The sequence below is a fragment of the Melanotaenia boesemani genome, chromosome 4, assembly GCF_017639745.1.
Source record: "Melanotaenia boesemani isolate fMelBoe1 chromosome 4, fMelBoe1.pri, whole genome shotgun sequence".
NCBI lineage: Eukaryota > Metazoa > Chordata > Actinopteri > Atheriniformes > Melanotaeniidae > Melanotaenia > Melanotaenia boesemani.
Genome location: NC_055685.1, coordinates 236,010 through 250,631, shown reverse-complemented (window position 1 = coordinate 250,631; position 14,622 = coordinate 236,010). Strand labels below are relative to the sequence as shown.

Below are 14,622 nucleotides of genomic sequence, written 5' to 3'. Positions count from 1 at the left end.
TTACATGATGAGGCAGAAAGGCATACAGAAATGTAAAAAGGAAACACAGAAATAAATACGCTTGGAAAAATAAATGCTGGAAGAAAATGCTCAGATAAGTCAATATGACTGAGTAAAGAAGTGTCAATGAATAAAGTGGAAAATCATACAGTGAAAACTACAGGCGTAAAAATAAAAAAGCACCAAATAAATAAATTAATCCACCTGAAAATTAAATTTCAACAGAAAATTCATAAATTAAAACAGTTGACAGTGACAATAGAAATATTACATCACATTTATACTTCTCAATGGAAAAACTATTTTTTGTACAAATCATCGGTCGGTTTGAGACATTTTTGTATTTCTGTGTTTATTTCTTATGTTGAAAGTTTTAATCTGGCCTACGTGAGCGAATGATTTTTAGCAGGACTGATGAAACTTTCTCTTTTAACCATCATAACTAAATGACTGAATTAAAGATTCTAGTCTCTAAAATCTGTGATTTTTAACACACTTAACAATGAAACCAGCGCTGACAGTGTGGAAAATCCTGTCATTGGAGACTGACAGCCAGACGACCTGCCTGTCTGAGAAGTTCCCGGACAGCATCATCTTTGGTCCAGCCCAAGCTGACTCAACCTGCACCCGAGTGTGTAATGCTACCGCTCCATGTCCGCTGCTGGGGCTCTCCGTCCATCCCTCGTCATCCTCTCCAGTGCTGCAGGGGGCTCAGATTGTACGGGATCCAGCCCCTAGTGCCCACACTCAAACCGTCCTTGTCCCCTTTTCTCCCAGACTACGCTGATAACTGGTGACTCGATAGTCAGAGACATCTGATGCTTTAACGCAGCCACAGGCTGCTTCTCTGCGGCCATGGTCCCAGGCATCATAATGAAGCTCCCGCATCTCCTGCACTCATTTCCATTCTCTATTATTCCAAAAAAAATGTGTTCATGTGGGAACAAATGACACAACCCTCAAACACCCGGAACTGACCATAACTAACTTTACTGATCTGCTCATACAGCAACTTTAACGCTGCAAATAAGAACAGCCTAGCTTACTTAAAACACAGTGTTCCGGTTTCTTTGCCACCGACCACCTTAAAGTTTTCTTCTTGATGTCAGATCTCTTATCAATAAGACTTTTGTCATTAATGATTTTATTATTTCTCACAGGCTTACTTGTATTTTTCTTACTGAAATAGGCTTGACATAAATGGTTGCAAGGAACTAATTGAAGCACCTCCTCCTTACTTTTCATCTCTACATTGTTCCAGGGAGGTTTGAGGGGGTTGCTGCTTTATTCTCTGATAATATGCAAAGCAAAAAGGTCTTCTTTGGTAGCTACTCTACACCAATAAAACATGCACCACTAAAAACACTCCTGACACACTCACACAGTCTTTCTTTAAAAGCTCCTGCCATCTCTAGTTTTTGTCCTCTTCTTCTTCTTCTTCTTCTTCTCTGGTTTGTGCCTTTCGCTGGGTGCATGTCAGCTAAACTGCTCAACACTGCTCACACGGTTTGCAGTGGCACTGTTTGCCGCATCCATCTTCAGTAGAGGTTTGTGTATGGATGAGACATGGCCTTGTTCTGTTAGTGTTTTTGTGTCTGTGGGAGATTTAGTTTGTGATGCTGTAAAATCCTGCATGATGAAAGGGAGAGTGTGTGTGGAGGGGAGTGTGCAGACAGTGATGTTATCTGCAGACTGGACCAGATGACATATTACATAAGCTGTCTGTGTGTCTGATGGCAGATTGGATTTGATGGTTTTTCAGTGTAAGCCTGATGAGATCTTCCTCCTCGGTTCAAGATGTGGGTCTGGTTGTTGGAGTTCTGGTTGCTCTCTGTTCTCTGCCTGCTGCTGCAGCTCTGTATTATTAATGAAGCCGTTATTCGCGACTCTGGACGCCTGAGGCTGATATGTTGTGACGTCTGTGCATGAAACAGCCTGTGCGTATGGCTGCTGGTGGTTTTACCATCAGGACGTTGTGGGTTCGGGCTCACAGCGTGATTCCATACAAGACAAACAGAAACGTGAAAAGCTGTCAGCTCTGATCAGTGTTCAGCTTTCATTTCAGGTTGCAGAGTTTCCTCCTAACAACTAAGTTACGCGTTCTCCACCTCAGAGAAAATGATAGCGTTCAGTCTTCTTCTTGGTACAGAGTCAGAACCGCCGGCAGGGTTCATTCAGGACAGGTTTCATACGTGATTCTGATTCTTGTCTTGTTCCAGAAGCTGATGTCTGCTGACAGGAATGACCTCCTGAACCGTCCTGTGTTACACTTCAGCCTCTGACGGCACACTGTTGATTCCTCACTATGTTGTGTAGAGAATGTGAAGAAGTTTCCATCAGCAGCTTGTGCATCATTCTTCTCTGAACAATCAGCTCCAGGATCCAGACAAATCTCTAGAACCAGCCTTCTTGACCAGTTTGTTCAGTCTCTTGCAGTCTGTTTTTGGTTCTGCTGCCCCAGCAGATGCAAAGCTGATTGAATTTCCACCACAGACTGATATAAGATATGAAACACCTCCTTCAGACATCGAAGGATCTCAGCTTCCTCCTGAAGTAAGTTCTCGTCTGTCCTTTCTTCTGGATCAGGAGTATTCAACTAAATTGTAAAGAAGTCCAACCAGCTGAGCTACAGTCTGTCCCAGGACCAGACTTTGATCAACACAGTGCATATGTGTATGACATTGTAGATTTTATTTTCCAATTCTGCTTTATTTTACACAGAAGGGATTTGTTCATGGATTTAAGTACATTATTGCATGAAAAATATAGTTGGCAAGAAAAAATGTGTTTCAGACTTTACATCTTTTAAAACATGAGTTTGCGGTTTAATGGCTCACCTGTGGAGCAGCTGTGACTCAGAGCAGGAAGTAAGAAACGATCTATTGCACTGCAACTGAATGCTGTTGTAGAGATTCAGCAGACTGGACCCACAGAAAGTCAGACAACTCAGAACTAGCTTAGGTGTGAGTTTACAAAAGCTTAGAAAGGCACTGAGAACAGCACAGACACGCCATTGCTGTCACAGCTCTGGGGAAGAAGCTGTCTCAGAATCTTTGTAGTGGTTTTAATGTTCCTGTCCAGCTTCCTTTTTTTTTTTTTTTTTTTTTTTTCTCACCTGTCTTGTCCAGCATCGTTGCAAACAGAATGATTGTCTGGCTGCCGTCTGATGCCGGGCAATTTTACTCTATCAAGCAGGGATTTATACTACATGTATAAAGTCCCTCTTGATGATATGAAAAACTTTATTAAATCAAACTCTTAATGCTGGACTCGACCGGAGGGGACAGAGAGAGAGAGAGATAGAAAAGAAAGTAGAGAGAAGAGGGAGGGGAGAGAGAGGGACAGAAAGGGTGTGGGGAGTGCAGGTGGGGACTTCAGACATCATACAAAAGACCATGTAATCCATACTACTTACAACATATATATTTAAGATCATCCTAGCCAGTAGGTCATTACACAGCTAGTTGATAATAGTAACAATAATAATAATCACAATAATAATAATAATAATAATAATAATAATAGTAATAATAATAAGAGTAATAATAATAATAATAATAACAGAAATAATAATAAAATTTTAAGAATAATTATAAGAATAGAGAGAAAAGGTATATTGAGGAAAAAAAATATGATAATAGATATAAGTGAAACTGCTGTATTCAAGAACACGCGCAGAGAAACCTGTGTGGATGTGCTGGAGGACTCGGCTACACGGCGACGCAGAGACTATGTCAACATACCGAATATACGGAGTGGAGACATTCAGGGAGGAGTGACCATGCAGAGTGATCATGCAGATGCCACCTCACCTGAACAGAGGCCAGAGTCAGGCCAGCGGTCCCGAGACCCAGGCCACCAGCCCCCCCGTAGGCAACAGACCCCGACCGGTCCACAGAGACGACCACTCGTCCGCCCAGGAAGACAGCAGCAGGAGACCCCAGCAGGAGCCCCCCCGCGGACACAGGGCACCGGCCCCGGCAGGCCGAGGCCAGCAGTCCCCGACCCCCCCGAGCACCGGCCGCCCGGGACAGACGGGGCAGAGGGCCCGGGCCCAGGAGCGCAGGGACACCCCCCACCCCCACAGGCCGAGGGCCAGCACGCCACCCGGGGGGACCTGGCCCGCCCAGACGGCCACCGCCAGAGGCCAGCCCCACACCCCGAGAACTAGTCCTGCCCCCCCCCCCAGACCAACACACACACACAAACAAACACACACACACACACTCTCCTTCCACTCCTCCATTCATCCTCCCACGCATACACCATCCATCCCTCACATACTCTTTCCTCCCACACACACACCATCCTTCCACCGTCCATCCTCCCACACACACACCATCCTTCCACCGTCCATCCTCCCACACACACACCATCCTTCCACCATACATTCTCCCACACATACCCCATCTTCCCACACATACATCATCCTTCCACCATCCATCCTCCCACACATACACCATCCTCCCTCTCATACACCATACATCCACCTTCACATACCCCATCCTCCCACACACACACACACTATCCTTCCACTACCCATCCTCCCACACATACACCATTCTCCCACACATACACCATCCTCCCTCTTCTACACCATACATCCACCTTCACATACCCCATTCTCCCACACACACACACACTATCCTTCCACTACCCATCCTCCCACACATACACCATTCTCCTACCCATACACCATCCTCCCTCTCATACACCATCCATCCTCCCACACACACACCATCCTTCCGCCATCCATCCTCCCACACATACCCCATCCTCCCACACATACATCATCCTTCCACCATTCATCCTCCCACACATACCCCATCCTCCCACACACACACACACACTATCCTTCCACTACCCATCCTCACACCATTCTCCTACCCATACACCATCCTCCCTCACATACACCTTCCTCCCACACAAACACCATCCTTTCACCATCATCCTCCCGCCACCTTATGTCCCGGGGGGACAGCCTCAGCCAGGAGGCGAGGAGACATGAGCCAGGCCCCCACCCCCCCCACATCGCCCCAGCCCCCCACTCCCCACCCCCAAAACAGCACCTTCCCCCCAGGGCCAGCAGCCAGAATCCCCCGGGACAGCCCGCCCACGCCCCGGGCCAATGCGACAGGCCACCTGGCCCGCCCCGCCCCCGGGCCATCCATGGAGACAGGGGCGCTTAAAGATCCCATCCCCCTTCCCTCCCCCACTAGCGAGGGAATATATTATGTGCTGTTTGCAATTAAAAGAGTTAAAATTGGGGGGCAGTAACTGCATTGAGGAGGGGGTGGGGCCACCTGAGCAGTCCCACCCACCTGACCTCGCATGTTCCGCCCCCCAAAACGTGTTTGTATGTTGCAAATGTTATTTGTGCTCAGTGACTAAGTGGAATTAAAAGCTGGGAGGCATGCTGCCGCTTGGCGAAGCAGTGGGGCCACTATGATGACCCCCCTGCCCCGCCCAGCGCAACAAGCACACCTCCCACAGCCCTACCTGTGTATGTAGTGAAGAGTGGGGGAGGGGAGGGGTCAGGAGATGTAGGTCCAGAGGGGAGTGAACCTCCCCCCTGGAAGACGACCCGCCAGCGGCTTAGGGCGCCCCCGTCCTCCGCCGGCCCCGAAGGGCGTCACAGGCCCAGAGCAGCCACCCAACCCAGGCACGCCACGAACCCTCCCAGGGGCCAGCCACCAGCCCAAGGGGCCACTTTCCTCTTTCTGAGTGGGAGGGGGGCGAGGCGAAGGAAGGGAACCCCAGGCCCACGCCCCCGACACCCGGCCAGGGCGCCCCCCAGAGGACACGTCCTAACCCCTGCAAACACACACACCTTTTTTTTTTTTTTTTTTTTTCCCCCTCCAGCCACTCACACACCCTCACACACACCTCTATACACAAACACCTCAAAACGTGCACATACCTCCACACACACACCTCAGGCACATACCTATAAAAACACACACCGGTGCCTCCATACCCACACATGGAAACCCCACCCCGGGTCCCCTGTCCAGCTTCCAAATGGAAGCAGTACAAACAGGGCGTTACCCGGGTGGGCGGGGTCGGCTGCAATGTGTCTGGCCCTCTTCTGGATTCAGGCGGAATAGATGGAGTCCAGATCTGGTAGACTGTGTTAAAGGCTGAGCGGAAATCCACAAACATGCTGCCGGTGAGTCAGGCTTGTGTGAACTGCTATTGAGACGGCTTCCTCCGTAGAACGCTTCTCTCTGTTGGTGAACTGCAGGTTGGCAGGGATGGCGTCCATGATGTGCTTTAGGAGGATCTGCTTGACACACTTCATGATGGGTGAGAGCGATGGGGCAGTGAGAGCGATGGGGCAGTGGGAGCGATGGGGCAGGTAATGGTTGGGGTTTTTTTTCTTTGGGCACAGGCACAATGATGGAGGACTTCAGGCAGACAGGAACCATAAAAAGCTGCAGGGACAAGTTGAAGATGTCCAGAGAAACTTCTGCTAGTTGGTCTGCGCAAGGTTTTAGTGTTAGACCTGACACCTGATCTGGAAGTTGATCCTCCTCCAGGTGGAGGTGGCTTGGTGCAGCTGCAGGGTAGGAGGCTGATGCTACCTCTGGCTGTGGAGGTGAGCAGTACTTCTGCTGCTGGAGAGTCAAAGCCTGGAAGATGATGTTCCAGGTGTCAGGCAGAGTGGGGTCATGCTGACCTGCTGGTCTCTGGGCTTGTACTCTGTGATGGTCTTGATGCCTTTCCACATGTTACGTGTGCTGTTGTCACTGAAGTGCTCGTCAACGCGCTGCTTGTACCGGAGTTCTGCCAGCTGGAGGCCCTCGTTCCAGTCTTTGCAGGCGCTGCTATAATCAGTTTGTCTCCTGTATCCCGGCTTTTAGCAGGGACCAAACTGTGCGGTCCACCCACAGCTTCTGGTTGGCGAAACCTGTGATTGTCTTTGTGGGCAGGACAGCATTAGTGCAGAAGTAAAGATAGGACCACACAGATGACGTGTATTAATCCAGATTAGCGTCCTCTTTGAACACTCCCCAGTTTGTGTGCTAAAAGCAGTCCTGTAAGGCTGAGGAAGCCTCCTCAGTCCAAACCTGAATGGTTCTGGTGGTGGGTTTGGTCCTGTAGATCAGAGGTCTGTAGGCAGGGATCAGCTCCACAGAAAAATTATCTGACATCCCGAGCTGCCTTATATGCTCCTGGAATGTTACAGTACACTGGCCAAGTATATTAAAGTCTCTTGTCTGTCTTGTTTATGAATTTGTGGAATTTGGGGAGGACAGATTTTAATTCCATGTAGTAAAGTTCTCAGCCACGATCACAGCCGCCTCTGGATTAGCATCCATCTCCCCGGTGATCAGGCAGCACAGCTCCTCCAGCGCTAACTTAGCATTAGCTCGTGGTGGTGTGTAGGCTGCTATGATCACGACCGAGCGGAGTTCTCTAACCAGTTTAAACTTCACTGCCAGATATTCCAGGTCGGGGGCAGAAGGTTCCAGTAATGTTCGTATCTCTACACCACGAGTGCACGTACAACCCCAAACCTCCGCCACTGGTCTTACCTGAAGCTGCAGTCCGGTCGGCACAGAACAGATGTAGCTCCACTGCTGCGTCGGGGATGTTGTTGTCCAGCCAGGTCTTGGTGGAGACTGCCACACAGCTGTCCAGACCAGGAAAGTAGATCCTAGTCCTCCAGTCCTCACTAAGACCAGGAAAGTAGATCCTAGACCTCCAGTCCTCACTAAGACCAGGAAAGTAGATCCTAGTCCTCCAGTCCTCACTAAGACCAGGAAAGTAGATCCTAGGACTCCAGTCCTCACTAAGACCAGGAAAGTAGATCCTAGACCTCCAGTCCTCACTAAGACCAGGAAAGTAGATCCTAGTCCTCCAGTTCTCACTAAGACCAGGAAAGTAGATCCTAGTCCTCCAGTTCTCACTAAGACCAGGAAAGTAGATCCTAGTCCTCCAGTTCTCACTAAGACCAGGAAAGTAGATCCTAGTCCTCCAGTCCTCACTAAGACCAGGAAAGTAGATCCTAGTCCTCCAGTCCTCACCAAGACCAGGAAAGTAGATCCTAGTCCTCCAGTTCTCACTAAGACCAGGAAAGTAGATCCTAGTCCTCCAGTTCTCACCAAGACCAGGAAAGTAGATCCTAGTCCTCCAGTTCTCACCAAGACCAGGAAAGTAGATCCTAGTCCTCCAGTTCTCACTAAGACCAGGAAAGTAGATCCTAGTCCTCCAGTTCTCACTAAGACCAGGAAAGTAGATCCTAGTCCTCCAGTCCTCACCAAGACCAGGAAAGTAGATCCTAGTCCTCCAGTTCTCACTAAGACCAGGAAAGTAGATCCTAGTCCTCCAGTTCTCACCAAGACCAGGAAAGTAGATCCTAGTCCTCCAGTTCTCACCAAGACCAGGAAAGTAGATCCTAGTCCTCCAGTTCTCACTAAGACCAGGAAAGTAGATCCTAGTCCTCCAGTTCTCACTAAGACCAGGAAAGTAGATCCTAGTCCTCCAGTCCTCACTAAGACCAGGAAAGTAGATCCTAGTCCTCCAGTTCTCACTAAGACCAGGAAAGTAGATCCTAGTCCTCCAGTTCTCACCAAGACCAGGAAAGTAGATCCTAGTCCTCCAGTTCTCACCAAGACCAGGAAAGTAGATCCTAGTCCTCCAGTTCTCACTAAGACCAGGAAAGTAGATCCTAGTCCTCCAGTCCTCACTAAGACCAGGAAAGTAGATCCTAGTCCTCCAGTTCTCACTAAGACCAGGAAAGTAGATCCTAGTCCTCCAGTCCTCACCAAGACCAGGAAAGTAGATCCTAGTCCTCCAGTTCTCACTAAGACCAGGAAAGTAGATCCTAGTCCTCCAGTCCTCACCAAGTCCAGGAAAGTAGATCCTAGTCCTCCAGTTCTCACTAAGACCAGGAAAGTAGATCCTAGTCCTCCAGTTCTCACCAAGACCAGGAAAGTAGATCCTAGTCCTCCAGTTCTCACTAAGACCAGGAAAGTAGATCCTAGTCCTCCAGTTCTCACTAAGACCAGGAAAGTAGATCCTAGTCCTCCAGTTCTCACTAAGACCAGGAAAGTAGATCTTAGTCCTCCAGTTCTCACTAAGACCAGGAAAGTAGATCCTAGGCCTCCAGTTCTCACTAAGACCAGGAAAGTAGATCCTAGTCCTCCAGTTCTCACTAAGACCAGGAAAGTAGATCCTTGTCCTCCAGTCCTCACTAAGACCAGGAAAGTAGATCCTAGTCCTCCAGTCCTCACTAAGACCAGGAAAGTAGATCATAGTCCTGCAGTCCTCACTAAGACCAGGAAAGTAGATCCTAGTCCTCCAGTTCTCACTAAGACCAGGAAAGTAGATCCTAGTCCTCCAGTCCTCACTAAGACCAGGAAAGTAGATCCTAGTCCTCCAGTTCTCACTAAGACCAGGAAAGTAGATCCTAGACCTCCAGTCCTCACTAAGACCAGGAAAGTAGATCCTAGTCCTCCAGTTCTCACTAAGACCAGGAAAGTAGATCTTAGTCCTCCAGTTCTCACTAATACCAGAAAAGTAGATCCTAGTCCTCCAGTCCTCACTAACACCAGGAAAGTAGATCCTAGTCCTCCAGTCCTCACTAAGACCAGGAAAGTAGATCCTAGTCCTCCAGTCCTCACTAAGACCAGGAAAGTAGATCCTAGTCCTCCAGTTCTCACTAAGACCAGGAAGGTAGATCCTAGTCCTCCAGTCCTCACTAAGACCAGGAAAGTAGATCCTAGTCCTCCAGTTCTCACTAAGACCAGGAAAGTAGATCCTAGGCCTCCAGTTCTCACTAAGACCAGGAAAGTAGATCCTAGTCCTCCAGTTCTCACTAAGACCAGGAAAGTAGATCCTAGTCCTCCAGTCCTCACTAAGACCAGGAAAGTAGATTCTCGTCCTCCAGTTCTCACTAAGACCAGGAAAGTAGATCCTAGAACTCCAGTTCTCACTAAGACCAGGAAAGTAGATCCTAGTCCTCCAGTCCTCACTAGGACCAGGAAAGTAGATCCTAGTCCTCCAGTCCTCACTATGACCAGTAAAGTAGATCCTAGTCCTCCAGTCCTCACTAAGACCAGGAAAGTAGATCCTAGTCCTCCAGTTCTCACTAAGACCAGGAAAGTAGATCCTAGTCCTCCAGTTCTCACTAAGACCAGGAAAGTAGATCCTAGGCCTCCAGTTCTCACTAAGACCAGGAAAGTAGATCCTAGTCCTCCAGTTCTCACTAAGACCAGGAAAGTAGATCCTAGTCCTCCAGTCCTCACTAAGACCAGGAAAGTAGATCCTAGTCCTCCAGTCCTCAGATCTTTACACTGGCTTCCTGCTGTTAGAATCCATTCAGGATCTTCTGGTTGGTTATGAAGGAACCAGATCTCTCAGGTCTTCAGGGTCAGGTCTACTTTCTGTTCCCAGAGTCAGAACTAAACGTGGAGAGGCAGCGTTCAGCTTTTATGCTCCTCACATGTGGAACAAACTCCCTGAAACCTGCAGGTCTGCTGAAGCAGTTTTACATCAGAGTTAAAACTTTTCTATTTGCTGCCTTTTATCAGAACAGCTGTTCTTTTCATTAAACCTGCTGGATTAGACTGTTTCCCATTTTACAGTTGGAAGTGATATGGAATCTTCTGTTTTCAGCAGTAATCTATATATTTAGATTAGTTAGTGATGTTTGAGTCCAACGACTTGAACCAGGTGGAGGAAGGTTTAATGGGAATCATTGAAAATAGATTACTGAGTTTAGGTAGAATCATCATTTTCATGGTGGCAACTCGCCATGAGCGATATGTGTAAGGATTTCCACCGTGTGAGATCGTCCTCAACTGTTTTTAGAAGCTGGACATAGTTTATCTTTACTAGTTCTGACAACCCGAAGGAATGTTTATTCCTAAGTCTCTAATGTTTCCTGATCATAGTGCAGAATCAGGATAATTCTGAAAAGGGCAGTTTATGGGGAAAACAGTGGTTTTAGTCCAATTAATGGAGTAGAAGAAGAAGAAATACTTTATTAATCCCTTTGGAAAGTCCTCAGGGACATTTGTGTTTCCAGTACAACCCGTCCAAGACTAGACAGCAACAACATATAACGCAAACAGGATCAGGCAGACTGAGGCAGCAGCCGTTTCTACAGCACTCCTTTGCATTAGACACAGAGATTGATGAGAATTTATCTGTAGATTATCTAACGAAGAGGTGATTGTGAGTTTTGGAGGAAGAGTAATACATCATTAGAATAGAATAGAACTTTATTGTTGTTGCAACAGAAGTGCAATAAAATTATAAAGCCCTCCAGTCAGTGCAAAACAGAATCCTCAGGAAGTGCAGTCTCTGCTGAGTCTCCGTCTTCAGTAGCTCAGAGGTGATCACAGTCCAGGTCAGGTCCTCCTCGATATGGACTCCCAAAAAGTGGAAGTCCTCCACCCTCTCCACACAGTCCCTGCTGATGAACAGTGGTGGAATGTCTGTTTTTTTTCCTCCTAAAGTCTGTGATCAGATCCTTGGTCTTTGATGTGTTAATGAGCAGGTTGTTCTCTGCACCACCCAACCAGCTGCTCCACCTCAGCCCTGTATGCGGACTCATCCCCACAGAGATGAGCCCCACAACTGTGGTGTCGTCCTTAACGATGGTGTTACTGGTGTGCAGAGGAGCAGTCAGATGTGTGGAAGGTGTAGAGCATCAGCACGCAGCCCTGAGGGAGCTGGTGCTGATGCTGATGGCTGCAGATGGATGCTCTCCCACTCTAACCCTCTGACTGCGGCCTGACAGGAAGCTGTTGATCCACATGCAGGTGGAATGTGGAAGTCCAGGCCCCCCAGTTTACTCACTAGTTTGTGAGGGAGGATGGTTTTGAACGCGGAACTGTAATCCACAAAGAGCATCTGGGTGTAGTTTCCCCCACTGCTCCAGGTGGAGCGCTGTGGCTACAGCTTCCTCCATCCATCTGTTCACCCTGTAGGCAAACTGGTGAGGGTGGAGACTTCTGGGGAGCAGTGAGGTGATGTGACCCTGTACCAGCTTCTCAAAGCACTTCAACACCACCAGAGTCGGAGCTACTGACCGGTAGTCATTGAGGCTGGAGATGTGTTGCTCCTGAGGCAGGAGGACAATGGTGGAGGACTTCAGGCAGGGTGGGACGATGGACTGAGACAGGGACTGGTTGATGATCTTAGTAAGAACTCCAGCCAGCTGGTCAGCTCAACACCCGTCCAGGGACGCCATCAGGTCCGGTGGCCTTCCATGGGTTGACCACCCGCAGCGTGCGCCTCACAGCGTGCGCCTCACAGCGTGCACCTCACAGCGTGCACCTCAAATCAAATCAAACTTTATTTATATAGCACCTTTCATACATGAAAATAGCAACTCAAGGTGCTTTACAGATAGTAAAATCCCCCAGAACCCCAACCCAAGGGCAGCAACCCCACCCCCCACCCCTTCCCATCAAACACACACACATCACAGAGGGTAAAAGCAAGTTAAAAGGACCAAGGAAACGCTGTCATAAATTCTGGGGTCTAGTGGTGTGGGGAAACACTGAGATAAAACACTGTAAAACCAAATCTAAAACAATCTAAAAACCAACCCTGGATATAAATGTAATATTGCTAAGACCCATAAAATAAGAGAACCTGTGAAATAAGAGAATCAGAATGATAAAACAAATACATAAATGATGAATAAATAGAAGCTGAATACAGCCTGTATGTTAAGAATAAAGAAATGAATAAATACAATAGTAATAATAAAAGAAATGATTAAAATGCTAAACTAAAAAGGTGGGTCTTGAGTCTGTTTTTAAAAATATCCACATGCATCTCACATCGTGCTCTGTTAATGTGAGGTTGAAGATGGCCTGGACAGCAGGGTGTGGTGTAGTTGCCTCTGGAGAGTCTGCCCCGAATCGGGCAAAGAAGCTGTTCAGCTCCTCTGCCAGTGAAGCGCCTCCTTCAGCAGCTCTGATGTTGGCTCTGTAGTTTGTGAGGTGCTGGAACCCCTGCCACACCTGCCTGCTCTTGTTACTCTCCAGGTGTTTCTCGATCCTCCTCCTGTAGTCTGTCTTGGCCTCTCTGATGCTTCTTCAGGTCGCCTCTGGCTGCACTGTGCAGAGCGCTGTCACCAGACCTGAAGGCGGTGTTCCTGTTTTTAAGCAGCTGCTGGACCTTCTGGGTCATCCAGGGCTTCCTGTTGGGGTACACCTGGACAGTCTTGTCCACTGTGACGTTATCTTTGCAGTTTTTGATGTAGCATAAGACGCTGTCTGTGAACACCTCCAGGTCTGGGTGTTCGAAAATGTCCCAGTTAGTTCTGTTGAAGCAGTCGTGCAGCTGCTCAGAGGATCATCAGGCCAAGTTGTTCCTGTCTTTTTGGTTCTGGGAGCAGTTTTCCGGAGGGGGGTATATACAGGGATCATAAGCAGGGACATGTGGTCTGACTGGCCAAGGTGTGCTAGCTGTTTAGCCTTATAGCCCAGTTTGATGTTGGAATATACCTTGTCTGCTGCATTAGCTCCTCTGGTGGCACACCTGACGTGCTGGTGGAGCTTAGGGTGCCCTTGTTAAGTCCACATGAAAATTAAAATCCCCTGCTTTGATGTGTGCTGCGTCGGGGTGTTTGTTCTGCTGTTTGCTAAAGCTGCTGTACAGTAGTGTTAGCATTTCCATCAGGTGGAATGGAAATAACGGTCACAAACACCACTGTTGGAAGGTACACAGGTTGCTTTCTGGAGCCTCAGATCCTTCATCTTGTTGGCAGGAGATGTGCATTTGTAAGGAAAATGCTAGGAAGCGGTGGTTTGTGTGGTTGTCTCCGGGGTCGGGTAAACACTCCGGCCCTGCAGCCCCTAATCTAATACTTGTTATTTGTTTAATGTAAAAATTTCCAGTTTACCCAGTCAAATGCTTTTTCTGCATCTAGAGATCATTGTGGTTTCCAGATTGTGGCTTAATCTATTAGACTGATTAATCTGTGTATTAGTGGAGGAATGTCTGCCCTTTAAAAAGCCTGTTTGGTCAGGATGTATGATAAGAGGCGTTACTTTTTCTAATCTTCCGGCAAACGCGTTTGCAGATTATTTTAAGGTCTGTGTTTATTAATGATACTGGACTGGTTGGAAGTGTGGGGTCTTTTCCTGGTTTTAATACTTCTGGCCATGTTTTGAGGTATTGTACCATTTTCCTTAATTTCTGAAACCATTTAGTGGAATGTGGGTTCCAGTGTGGTCCTAAGTCCTTTATAGAAATCTGCTGGAAGACCATTTGGATCTGTTTTTTTTTTGTTGTTGTTGTTTTTTTTTTACTGGGCTTCATGGAGTTCACCTGTTGGATGAATCCAGAATCATTCACTGTTCCTGTTGTAATGTCAGTCTTAGGTGATGCAATCCTCAGACAAACGGCCAGTTTGTTGACGAGAGACCTGGCAGAGGAGACAGGGCAGAGCCGGTCTCATTGTCTCCCCTGGAGGACGGTGAGGGCCTCTGTAGTTGTAACAACAGTAGTTGCCGTAGTTTGGGTGGAATAAAATCTGGCTTTTTCCAGCAGGTCAGCCCTTCCGTACTGGGGATAGACTTCCAGTCTTAAAATGCGGACGAAAACAAAAAAAAAAAAACATAAATAGCCAAGATCCTGGGGCTGCTGCATGTG

General features: G+C 47.9%; 1 protein-coding gene across 4 annotated transcripts in view; it reads left to right on the top strand.

Annotated features, from left to right (window-relative positions):
• Positions 1-14,622, top strand: part of LOC121638136 (CREB3 regulatory factor-like) — a 50,297-nt gene that overhangs the window by 16,681 nt on the left and 18,994 nt on the right. The gene's annotated exons all lie outside the window — the stretch shown is intronic.